At 36.7% G+C, this 13389-nt stretch overlaps 1 protein-coding gene across 2 annotated transcripts in view; it reads left to right on the plus strand.

The window, feature by feature from the left end:
• Window positions 1–1217: 1217 nt before the first annotated feature.
• Window positions 1218–13389, plus strand: part of LOC124370462 (GDP-Man:Man(3)GlcNAc(2)-PP-Dol alpha-1,2-mannosyltransferase) — a 36126-nt gene continuing 23954 nt past the window's right edge. The window contains exons 1-2 of one of the 2 annotated variants that reach the window (XM_046828756.1): window positions 1218–1565; window positions 8664–8749. The gene's annotated coding sequence lies outside the window, so the exon portion shown is untranslated. The remainder of the gene's footprint in view (window positions 1566–8663; window positions 8750–13389) is intronic. The other variant, XM_046828751.1, reaches the window with a different exon arrangement.

The raw sequence follows: 13389 nt of genomic DNA on the forward strand, positions 1-13389 counted from the left end.
CCTTGTTTATCCTTTACGTGCCGCGCTGTGCTAGACAAAATATACGTTCTTCCGCGAACGTGGACTATCTGGCAGTGTTGTTCTCTAGAATCCACACACCTGGAACTCTCTCTGGTCTCGTCTACCTTTGATCTCATGCACCTGTCCAGGGAATTTTCTTGTGGTGGTGCGTGGGAAAGACAACTTCTTTTGGTGAGAGACTTCTTTGGCACATTACATGAAATTTCCTATCTTAAAATTATCTTCTTCAAAATTGTCGGAATCTGGAGACCCCGACTGGTCCTCTGAACGTTAAAAAATAATTATTCTATAACAATTGATTGATTCATTTTCTCTACTCTACATTGTTTAGTCCTCCGGGCAGAATCTTTTGTTTTTCATTTTATTGCAATTTCTCACACGACACTGGCTTATTATAATATACATTCTAACGCAGATTATGAATAATTGAAAAGATAGAGAAATATACAGTAAAACGCTTGTAAAAATTCTCATTTATCAATATAAGCTAATTTTGACACATTTATATTTACCCTAAATAACAAATGCGTCATCTTCGACTGTGACATTGTGGATAGAAATGAGGTTTTAAATTGTTGTACTGCAATAAATGATAATGTGTTAGTTGAGGTTTTTACAGGTACAACGTGTCGCAGTTGCAATTAAAGATGCTATTAGATAGGCAGTCCTGATTTAGTAAAACTGTACTTGTTTTGAAGAAACCACTCAACTGGCAGTTGAATAATCTATTGACAATACATTTGATCAATTTATTTATTATGATTAAAGAAAAAGAAAATTAACGAAAGATATTTAAAAAAATCCATAAATGGTGTCAGTTGTTTAAACATAGCACTACTACCTCTGAAAACACATCTTACAATTTATTACAGACTCAAAAGTAAATGATATCATAAATGATATGTAAATATAATTAAATACGTAATACATTCATAACAAAATTCATCAAATTTATATAGCCTGAAATAATATTTTAATTTAATAATCAACTATGTAAATTACGAAAAAAAGCTGAAGTGTAAAAATTAATTACTGTATAAAACACTGAATAAGTTAACTGAGTTGACATTGAAAGGCGGAATTGCTTCATTGTAAAAATGCCAAGTGTCAAAAAAAGGAAAGTGAACTTGTCGATAGATTTAAATCTTGATTACTCTATGGGTTTACTTGATGCCTTTGCCGGTCAGCGAGCACCGGGTACTGTCATGTGTCAGCATCAGTGATGGTTTAGTTTAAAGGGTATACGTAAACAAAACAAACAGTTCTTGTAATTTTTTACAAGTGGTTATCTTTCTTTGTGTGTGTGTTATCACTTGCCACATATTTTTGGTTTTGCGAGTCTATCTAGCTGAGTAATGTGATAGTAATATGAAATATCTTTATTGAACGTTGCGGTCTGAAGCTAAACAAAAACTAATACTACACTATAGTGTTTAAAGGTTAATAATGAATTTTTAATTAACAAATTATTACATAATTTTATCAATATCGAATAGGAAATTCTCAGTGGTTCGTTGCCGGATGCATTAGTTTAATTGAAAAAGGTAAAGTCATAGCAATCTTTATTAATGCTATAATAATATTAAGTAATAATTTCTGAGATTAGTTTTAACAAAGATGTGGTGTGTATTCCACTGAACTGTCAGTTGGATTTTAGTAAGCTAATTAATTAACCTTTTTATTTCATGGGTATTTCTCCAGCAACGCTATTTAAATTCCTATCCAAGTCCCTGAAATATATTATTGTAAGTGTTTCCATTTGCTGAATTTCATGCCTCAGGCCTATTATTTTTTGGGAAATTGTTTATTTTAGCCACTTCACAATATTTGTTTTGGGTAGGGTACGATAAGCGGACCCGGTTTTTTTATATCGAAATTGGCAAACGATATTACTTAATCACAACCATTGATATAATCAATCGATAGTGGTTAATTATTTTGGTAATTGTCACATTAACGGCCGGAGTGGCAAAATACGAGTTTCGCGTTATTAACTTATTGGAATCGTCTTACAGAACAAAACAACAAGGTTTGACTGGGTGGAAATGAGAAATAACGAAGTTCTAGAACATAAAAAATGGAACAACTGTTCAAGCGCGAAGCAATATTTCCATGTTCTACATCCACATCGGGCATCACGTGACCTTTTGTGACCATGATTCAACCTCGTGATGATGTCATCGGATGAGGTGCCATCTTTGCAAACATAAATGAAAAATAATACTCAAATGAGCAGAATTTTGATTCAAATGAACAATGTTTTTCTTAAATTTCGAGCTACAAATTAATTATCGAGTTAAGATGAGTGCCTCCAGCCATCAGCGCGGGCTTCGGCAGCACCAAGGTAGTATTAAGCCGAAGCCCGCGTTGATATCAACGAAAGAAAAACATCCCTCGAGATAGTACCTATCAGTAAAATATCAAATTCTAGAGGGGCTGATCAGTAATATAAATTGAATTGTAATGGAAAGGCAATTATGTACTGGGTAACAAACTTAATAAATCATGAATACCCCTAATATAAATATATAAATGGACATTAACCCTTTGCACGCCAACGTACCTATATTACGGCCGTCGGCTACTCAACTGAAAATCGCCAATGGCCGTAATATAGGTAAGTTACGTTTTTCGCCTGTAATTTTCTTATAGGTTATCTGATTGCCGCGAAATTTTGACTAATTGATAGTCGATTAGTTGCTTTGAAACCACAAAGTTGTTTATTCCTTTATGGACTGGTTGTTTGGTCGTATTTGAGCTTCGCAGCTGTTGGATTGTTTGGTCGAGAGTGAGGTTACGTTCGTGTTGCTGTGCGTGTTTACGTTTGTATTTCTCTCATTACTTTTGTTGCTAGGGCATTTTTATTATGCCCCTTTTATTAGATTTATTGGTACTTTGGGATTATACCGACCACATTCGTAGATACCTTATTGGTACTTTGGAATTATACCGACCACACCCAGACATGAATCGTTATTTGACATTTTGCTTCTACTGATTACTAGATTAGCGTAGAACAATAATTCGTCAGTATAAAACAGGAATTGTCTTATCGCAAACCCCTCCCCATCCTCAGACACAGGTCAAAGTCGAGCGGTGTAGTAGATAACGTGATTGCAGAGTCTCGCCGCCCTTTCAGCTGGTGCGTCGCTTTGTTGTACTTCCGTGTTTTACCCCTACATTTCTCCAAACACAAAAATTCATCAAAAACAAACATTACCAAACAAAAACTAAACTCTTTATTGAAAAAAACACACAAAACTTGTTTTTATTCTTGATCACACTCCGTTGCCCAAAATGCGAGTGCCTCCGATCGAAGGTGCTGCCGAAGCCCGCGCTGATGTCAATGAAAGAAAAAACATTCCTCGAGATAGTACCTATCAGTAAAATATCAAACTCTATAGGGGCTGATCAGAAATATAAATTGAATTGTAATGGAAAGGCAATTATGTACTGTGCAAAAAACTTAAATAATCATGCCGCGCGGCCTGCTGTAATCGGGATTCTCTAGAAAGATAAGATAACAGCGACAACAATACCGATCACAATTCCGTCTGGTGCGTCTCCCTTCAGATTGCCAAAAGCAAATCAAGCTCAATTACCCATGTCTCATCCACCCAGCGAGTTGCCAGAGCAGAACAAGACGCAACTAAAAATACACAAGAAATTGACCGGGAACAGTTTCCTGCAGGAAATGCCTTCAAGGTGCACAAAGGACCACCTTGCACTGCAAAAATCCTTCTGCCCGGTGAAAACTTTGAAGACTTTTTCAATAAGAATATTAATACCATTTCTTTTTTTAGAGCTGGCACATCGAAAAGAAAAAAAACACCATACTCAACCTCAAATAAGCAATACAATATCCATCCTTCACCAGAACACAGATAGGGTCTCCAATAAAATAGACTGTCTTAACACCCTTCTGGACAGTTTACAACCAGACCTAGTTATTCTAACAGAACATGGACAAAGAAAGGAGACAATAAAAAATACAAGGCTAATTGGATATGAGTTAACAGCTGAATACTGTAGGAAACGTCATCTTAAGGGAGGAGTTTGCAATCTTTGCAAAAGATAATTTGAAACACAACGTTGACATGGTCGATATGTATAGTCTGTGCGAAGAACTAGTCTGTGAGATTGCAGTAATTAAAGTAAAACTTGGTAAGTCATGTATGTACCTTGTTGGAGTTTACAGAAATCAAGGAAACACTGAAATAAGCCTAGAGATACTCTCACAGGTGTTAGAAAGTATTCCTACAGACAAAATTGTAATGATAATGGGGGATATTTAATATTGACAGCTTAGTAAAGAAGAATGACTACACCCTAATGAAAGATATATTAAGTGGACATAATATACAGAGACTAGACCTCCCACCAACAACGAATAACATCAACCTCTGCGACCTCAATAGACTGTGTTTGCACTAACATCCAGCCCAAAGACATTAACGTAGAGGTAATAAACACAGGAATATCTGATCATACTGGGCAGGTCTGTACTATAAATTGTGAGAGTAAAAGAACCCCCTTACCTATTAGTGAGCGAAGAAACATGAGTAATAATAATCTCCTTGAATTAAAGCGGTTCCTTGGCCAGCAAGATTGGGCGATAATCTATAACACAAATGATGTAGAGGAATCCTACAACAACCTAAACAGGACTATGTCACACGCAATAAATATCACTTGTCCGCTAATTCGACAAAGAAAACAAAAAGCCCAAGCACATTCTAACAGACCAGACCGCAATGGCAAATAAAGAGAGAATTCCTTAAAGCTCAAGAGTTTATATAATACTACGGGAAGTGAAAACTATAAAAGAATTGCAGCACAGCTCAAAAAAGAGTATGATCTGAGGCTGAAACAACTAAGGCGGCAAGATCACATAGATGCAATATCAAAAGCTGATAACAAATCAAAAGCACTATGGCAGATTATAAATTCTGAAAGAAATTCAAAAGAAGAAAAAACCCTACCCTCTTCTCTAGACATTAATGGACAAGAAATCAAAAACCCAAGACTGATTGCAGACCACCTTAACACCTTCTTTACAAATGTTGCCAATGAAACGCTTCAATTGAGTGGACAACTTGACGAACGAAAGATATTGCCAGCTGAAAACCTGAACATTCCAACCCTAATACTACATCCCACCAATAGACAGGAACTAGCAAAACTCATCCAATCTCTAAAGCCAAAAAGCTCCGCTGGCTACGACAATATCTCCACAAAACTTTTGAAAACATGTAAAGAAGAACTGATTGATCCCCTAATGGATATTATCAACAAATCATTCAATTCAGGAATTTTCCCATCTGCACTAAAAATAGCCAAAGTTTATCCAAAATACAAGCAGGGACCTACTACTCAAACAGCCAACTACCGCCCGATATCATTGATACCCACCTTCTCAAAATTAATTGAAAAACTTGTGCTGTCCAGACTCATACACCACCTATCAATTAACCAGCTACTGACACCTGAACAACATGGTTTTTCCTGCCAGGCAAATCAACAATAACAGCACTGATAGGTCTAGTGGAGTTTTTGGCTGACCAATTGGAAAGACGGAAACACATCCACTGCCATCTTGCTTGACTATAGTAAAGCTTTCGACTGCCTTAGCCATGACCATCTCCTATCAAAATTGACTACTCTTGGGATACAAGGACAAGCTCTTAACTGGTTCAGAAAGTTATCTCACCGGACGAAGACAGATGACTGAGGTGAAGTACACAACCAGGGGTTTAACACGCCAAACAACATCAGGGCTGCAAACCGTCACCCGAGGAGTGCCCCAGGGATCTGTGCTCGGGCCAGTCCTTTTCATTCTGTACACCAATGACTTCCCCCGATACATGGAAAACTACAGCAGCACAGTAATGTATGCTGATGACACTGTGCTCCTACTGAGTAAAAAACAACAAGAAGACCTGAAATAGCTGCTTATACTGCCGTCAACATGGCAGTACAATACTGTCATGGTAATGACCTTGTCGTGAATGAGAAAAAGACGAAGCAGCTAGTTCTAGGAAGGCATAAAGACACAACTGGAAGACTGCCTGAAGTGGAGGAGAGCAGTACTTCAAAATAATCTCGGGGTGGTAATTGATGACACACTGGCATGGACCCAACACATAGACTTTCTTTGCAAAAAGCTCAGTGCGGGACTATATGTAATACGCAGGATGAAACACATCAGTGACACCGTAACAGCTAAAACTGCCTACTATGCTCTTCTATGAGACTCATCTCCGATATGGAATAGTAGTCTGGGGAGGCACCACAAGGGGCAATATGCAGCGGGTACTTGTCCATCAAAAAAGAGTCATCCGCATCCTTGCAAATTTACAAGCAAGAGAATCCTGCAGGCAGGCTTTTCCAGGACTTGAAGATTCTCACCATAGTTTAATCTCTATATCCTGGAGACTGTCACGCAAATACACCTCAAATTTCCCTGAGTCTATTGCAACTGGAGCAGACTATCACAACTACAAACACCCGCCACCGCCTTGAATTATTGCCTCCCTGTACATCATCTCACATCCACAGAGAAGAAGCCGACATATGCAGGAGCAAAGCTCTGGAATGCCCTCCCAGAAGAACTGAAGAAGACAGAACGACAGCAGTTTGGACGGCAACTGAAGCACTGGCTCCGAGAACACCCTTACTACACCCTCAAGGAATACTTTGAAAGAACTGACGACTAAAAGATTGCTTTTCTGTCTTGTTTTCTTATTTATGTATTGACGCATGTACTATTCTCTAAGATTATGTAAACAATAAAGAACAATTAATTAATTAATTAATTAATTAATTAATTAATTCCTGGAAATGCTTGTTGATTGATGGAATGTTAGTTCTGTTACTCAACTACATCGTTTTATAACGTTCTAAGTTTATTGAAAAAAGTTAAAGCGTTGGGGGCATATAATGGAATCTGACCGCATTAACAATTGATAATCGTTGTAAGTTTGTAATTTTGTAATTAAAGAGTTTTTTTTTGTCATATCATGTTTGTATCTATAAATTGATATTGTTGTGTTCTTCATACTGGTGTGGTCGGTATAATCCCAAAGTACCGATTTATTTTAGTATAGTGTCAAATATTGATTTGTGAATATAGTGTAACATTACATACAACGTCCATGCAACTTACAAAAACTGTGCCCTTGTCACATTTAGTGAAAAAAAATCACAACTGGACTTCTATATAAGATAGGTTTTTGAAATTTTGTAATTAGGTTAAGGGGTAGATATAGTTGACTAGGATATAACAGGAAATCAGCAAAAATATTTTTTGAAACCACTTATTTGTGCTAAAAAAAACTTTTTTGAAAATTTTAATTTATTTTTTATTTTTTTATAAGTTTAAATTACTTTTATGCAACTACAATTTACCAACTGAACAAGGGCTTTTCATAAGCAAAATAATGGTAAAGAAATCATCAATATCTGTTCAAAAATAAAAAAGTTATGATACATTTTGTGAAAACTTGCAAAACTTCTGAAAATGCCCTTGGCGTTTCTGTGTAGTACTTTTGGAAAATAGGCTGGCGTGCAAAGGGTTAATAGAGAACACTTACCATTCATTAGTGTGTTCCACAGAATGTACAGGAACTAAATAATCTCGTTTCGGTTGAAACGTTAACTCTTAACCCATTGCGGATCACTGACGAGCTGGGCTCGTCACGCAGCGGCTGGGCCTAACGGTGACGAGCTCAGGTCGCAAAAGCGGTCTGCTTTTAAGTTTCCCTCCAAATAGTTCTATTAATGTCGATCGGGCGATTGTCTCACTTGTCAACTAAGAGTGTTTAACAACGGCCTATGTTTAGAGTTTTCAAAAGTTTTATAAATATCCTACAGATCGCAGTTGTATGTAGAAGTTAAAAAATCATTCATATGAGTTTACTCTCTCCTTTTTAGCGCTTCTGATTGTGTGTTTTCTTCAGTTGTTATTATAATACTTTTGAGGTTAGTGACACAACGAAACAACGCAGACGTACATGTTGGCGGGTTTAGTCTAGACAATGGTCCGGATGTTGTAATCGCTTCGCCCGAGCCGCTTTATTTAGACTATGATTCAGACATCATCCCTGCCACCCCGGAATCTTGCTGGCGTGTTATCGTTCTTACATCAAGGATACCCCAGGAGGCGCATGTTCCATCTGAACGAATACCTTCACAGCTGAATTTTCTAGTATACAATAGTGAGCGATATGATGTGGCGCACCATTGCTGTTCGTGCGGCCGCTGACCGTAAATTAATTCATGCCCGCTGGTGCCCGCGCGCCAAAACAAAACGATCCGTAATGGGTTAACATGCCTGACAAAAACACTCCGACACACCAATTCACTACGATTGGTCGAACTAGTGGATAGTTGATCCATGAACGTCACGCACGCACTAGATCTAAACTACAGTACACGATATCTAGTGAAGCACTGACTTCTTTTTACAGATATCCAGACACAGCACACAAACAGAACATTAAAACATTAAGAACTTAACTATTTATGTATATACCCTCTAAAATCATGTTATTTGTTATTTGCACCCCCTTATTGCACCCCCTTATTGCACCCCCTTATAATATATATATATATATATATATTTTTTTTTTTTTTTTGTTCAGGAGGATGAGCAGAATACGTTGATAACGTCAAATTCGTGATTTGCCAGGTCGGCCTTTAATCTTATAATTTCCATTATTTTGAACAAGTAAGTTAAATAATCTATATCAACAGGTATAAACACTTTCAAATAATACACGTAAGGTAATATTTCAATTTTACATAAGTAACATTTGATTATTAAAAATGGCAGTTGCTTTGAAAGATGATAAACAAGTCTGTCAGTATTCCAAAAATGTTCAAATGGATCATTACCAATAATCATTATTTCTCGTCGATACATATACTCTTAAAGATAATCGGAAATGCTGTTACTCTAGAGTCCTGTTTTTAATGATTCTATCCAATTGGATTCTATTGTTTGGATGTTTGCAGAAGTTAGTGCATCAACAAAGTTTTTAATGTGGTTTGTAGTAAAAGTGTCATATACTTTCCATGTTCCAGGTTTGACATACTTAATGATAAATGGGATAAGTGAATCAGCATTACGTATATTTTCTGGACAAATCTCTAAAAAGACCTACCACCTCTTCTTTCCTGGTATTTTGGTATTATCTGGAGACCACTCTGTTCCTATCTGCTCCTTGCATAACTTGATATATCTAGGTTTAGATTAGGTTATCATAAATATGTTACTAGTAGTACCGAAGTTAAAGTTACACTTTATAAGTACTCATGTGATCTGAGCTTCAATTTGGGTCCTATCTCGAGTGTTTTTTTTTCTTTCATCAGAAGTGCGGAGTGGAAGGCGCTATGAAGACCACACTAATGGCTAGGGGCATTTCAGACATCAGATCATGTTAGATCATCCAATATGATCTGGCATTGGAAAAGTTGGTACGATCTGGACAATATTGTTAGTCTATAAAATAGAAACAGCTGGTAATTATTAGTTATGAATATTACAGTTCAAATTTACTCGTATATATATTTTTCCCAACTAAATGATTTTTCTGCAAATAAAAATACAATTAGTTTCAAGTAGATCTCTAGCATCAACAGAATATTAAACTAGTTTCTATATTTTAATCTTTGTCTCCACCAGTAATTATTCTAGTAATAAATTATTCTAGGATATACTATAGCAGCTACAATGACGCTGACAAGTGGATAAAAAACAAGTCTGAATGATGTTTACTATGGTGTGTGCTGCCAATAGAGAAATATTAATTTAATTATTTATTTGGTTTAGAGATTCTAGCATTTTGCAGTCAAAACTGGATGAGAATTGAATTTTATAACTGCGCAATACAGTAGGCCACACATAGTGGCCACGAGCTGAACAGCAAAACAGGGAGAGCCACTGGGTGAGGTCCGCCGATCTGAGGTAGGACGTGTGGTCATAAATCAATGATCTGACGCAGAGGACAGCCATGGCCACTCTTGTGGCTCAGCGATCTGTTGAGTATCTTATTGGTGTTGAAATCCCCAACCAACTTAACTTTTGATGACTAATCACCGATCTGTCATTCTTAGCATTTTTCTTTTAAGGGCTACTGGGCTGATCTGTCGGTCTTAATAGTTTTTGTGAAAAAGATCCATCGTTAATAAGAGCCTAAAATGTAATATTATGGAACCAATGTTTACATTTTAGTGTATTACATAATCGCTAATATTACATTGTAATAGCTTATTGTGTAGTTTGATGTTTTTTGTGTTGTCTCATCAGGTGCACAGTTGAATACAGGGCGTTTCAAAAAGGACTTTACAACTTTGAAAATTCATATAAATTTTATTAAACAAGGTACAGAGTTGGTTTTGGTGTTATTTTAAAGGAAAGAACTTCAATTTTTTTTACCTTAAACTAAAGATGTTCTATGTAGCTTCCGTTGGTTATTCTGCAGACATCCCATCGGTAGTCGATTTCTTCCCAGACTCGCACTAGCATTTCAGGTGTAACTTGCTCAGCAGCAGCGTAAATTCTTGCAACATATCAAGGTACACTATCCCATTGATGGTTCTCTCTTGGAAAAAAGGGGCCGTACACTTTCCTCTTGCTCAACACACAAAAAACGTTCACTTTAGGGCTATCACGAACATGTTGTAATGTTGCATGTGGATTTTCGCTGTCCCAAATCTTACAGTTATCTGTCTTTACCGTCAGAAAAGATTATGTTGTCCAAGAAATGTTCATCATCATCCACTCGATTTAACATATCCACACAGAAGTTCCTACGGGCAATCTTATCAGTGTCTTTAATTGCTTGTAAAAGCGAATATCGGTATGGTTTCAAGTGCAAACGTTTTCTTACCCACGCCAAACCGTCCTATGTGGTACTTGCAGCTCACGAGATGCACGCCGGGTCGATTTCGTAGGGCTATTTACAAAACATTGTCTCACTTGCTCAACGACTTCGTCAGATGTTCTTGGACGACCTGAGGATTTTTTATGTTTCACTGAGCACCCTGTTTCTACAAAAAAACTATCCCACTCATAAATTGTAGGCCTACTAGGAGGATCTTTAGCGTACTTGGTACGAAAATTACGCTGAACTGTTGTCGCAGACTTCGATTCTTCAAACCAAAACACACAACTAGCATGCTCCGGTCCAGTGAAGGCAGCCATGTTTAACGTAACTGTCACTAGCGCTTGTGCGGCGCGATAAGGCACTAGCGGACTACGCGAGTCAAAACTTGAACTGTTTTCCTTTAAAACAACACCAAAACCAGCTCTGTACCTTGTTTAATAAATTTTATATGAATTTTCAAAGTTGTAAAGTCCTTTTTGAAACGCTCTGTATAAGACAATGAGAATACCTCTTAACCAAGATTACAATATATTTTGTAGTCTAGGTGTCGAAATAAGGAAATAAGGTCATTTTGAACTTCTTGGTTGCCGACTTGTTTTGGGATCTCTTCAGACGAACAGGATTCTAGATTTCAGGAGTAAATTCTAAGATAGCGTCAGATTCCATATGCTGCATTGAGAAAGAGGAAGGTGAACTGGAGCTATACTCAACATTTACGAATCAACTCTTCCCACTATATCTACACTATGTGTTGAAAACTTGGTTGTTCCACAATGCTTAGAGACCGAGTCTAAAACACTGTAGTGTACTCAGTTGTGCACCTGATGAGACAATGGGAATGCCTCTTCACCTAGATTACACTATATTTTGTAGTCTAAGTATCAAACGATGTAAGGAGTTTTTAAAAATATTTTTGTCATAGACTTTTTTTGTCTCTCTTCAGACGAACATGACTCCATTCCAGGAGTCAAGACTGTGATAGCATCAGGTTCCAGATGCTGCACTAAGAGGAAGGTGAATTGGAGCTCAACTCATCTTCCACACTGAATCTATCCTTCCCATCATAGCTACGTTATGTGTAGAAAACTTGGTTGTTGCACCGTGCTTAGAGATCGAGTCTAAACATCATAATGGTGCAATGAATAATTATCCACCTGATGAGAGCAGGAGAATACCCCTTCACTTAAGTTTATACTATAATTTGTAGTCTAGGTATCTCTGATGTTGAAACGATATTAGGAGTTAATTTGAACTTCTTCGTCACTTTTTTTTGGATATCTTCAGACAAACATGACTCCAAATTCTGAAAATAATTTTACAAAAAATACACCCTAAACTTTGAATGAAAACTATACAATAAAGTATCAAGTGAATAAAAAACACTAATTAATATTAACTTAAATTTCATTTTTCTCTATTTTTAGGCTGCAATTATTTGATTATTTCACTCAAATGATATTTTTTATGCTCTGTAATGTTTAATTGATACATTACATTTTTAATCCTTTTACATACATTACATAACATTTTTTAATCTCTTCTGTTCCATATTGCTTCTTAATTTTTGAATAATTTCAACTTGCTGAAGCTCCTTGCCCCCGAAAGCAACAAGGAATGGGATGATTAAGGAATATTTGCAGAGTCGTTACAATGTTTTGGTAGCCTTCTTCTAAGTGCTCATAAATAACATTAAAAGTTAATTGAGATGTAGCATTTCTTCAATTGCTATCCAATTCAAGGGCACGCATAAGAAAATGTTTTATTTTGTTGATCAGTTCCTGTTTGTTTATGGATCATTCAGCCTTATCTTCTTGAAGGGTATTATTGACTGTATATAGTTTGGCTTTAGTACACTATATCAAAAGGATAAGTAACATAACTATTTAGGTCAACCGCTATTAAAGAAACCTGCGCAGAAGCAAATTTCTGAGCAGTTACCGCACAGGAGAGGCCCCCTCCGGCGGGGAGTTGGGGTGGGGAGTGGGACCAGCCACTTGTTGTCCCTGTTTATCAGCTGTGTGGGTCGTGTCTCGCTCTCACAGTTTTATTTACACTACAGCTACTTTACCTGTTCTATAACTATATTTTTTTGTGTAGTCATATACAAGTGTCACAGTCTAAGCGTTTAAAATATTAATTGAAACAGATTAAAGTAGCCATAGATGTATCCAGGAAGCTTGCATTTTGTTTTGAGGTTAGCCGTGGAGTGGCAGTGGCCATTAGAGATGTGTCATTCAATTTGAAACGGGCCAGTCAAGTGAACAAGTGATCCAGATCAGAGTGTTTTACAAGACCCGTTTCACCTAGAACGTTTCACTAACATTTTCCTGCCAACTGAATAAGTTTGATATTTCTTTCAAAATGGATTTGTTATTTTTAATGGTCGCTAAAACTTATAATATTATTATTAAGTTCATTTAAAAACTCTTATCCATGAAAATAGCTTAAACATCATATACAAAAATAACTACAAAAATAT

This window comes from Homalodisca vitripennis, chromosome 1 (genome assembly GCF_021130785.1).
Source record: "Homalodisca vitripennis isolate AUS2020 chromosome 1, UT_GWSS_2.1, whole genome shotgun sequence".
In the NCBI taxonomy this organism is placed as follows: domain Eukaryota; kingdom Metazoa; phylum Arthropoda; class Insecta; order Hemiptera; family Cicadellidae; genus Homalodisca; species Homalodisca vitripennis.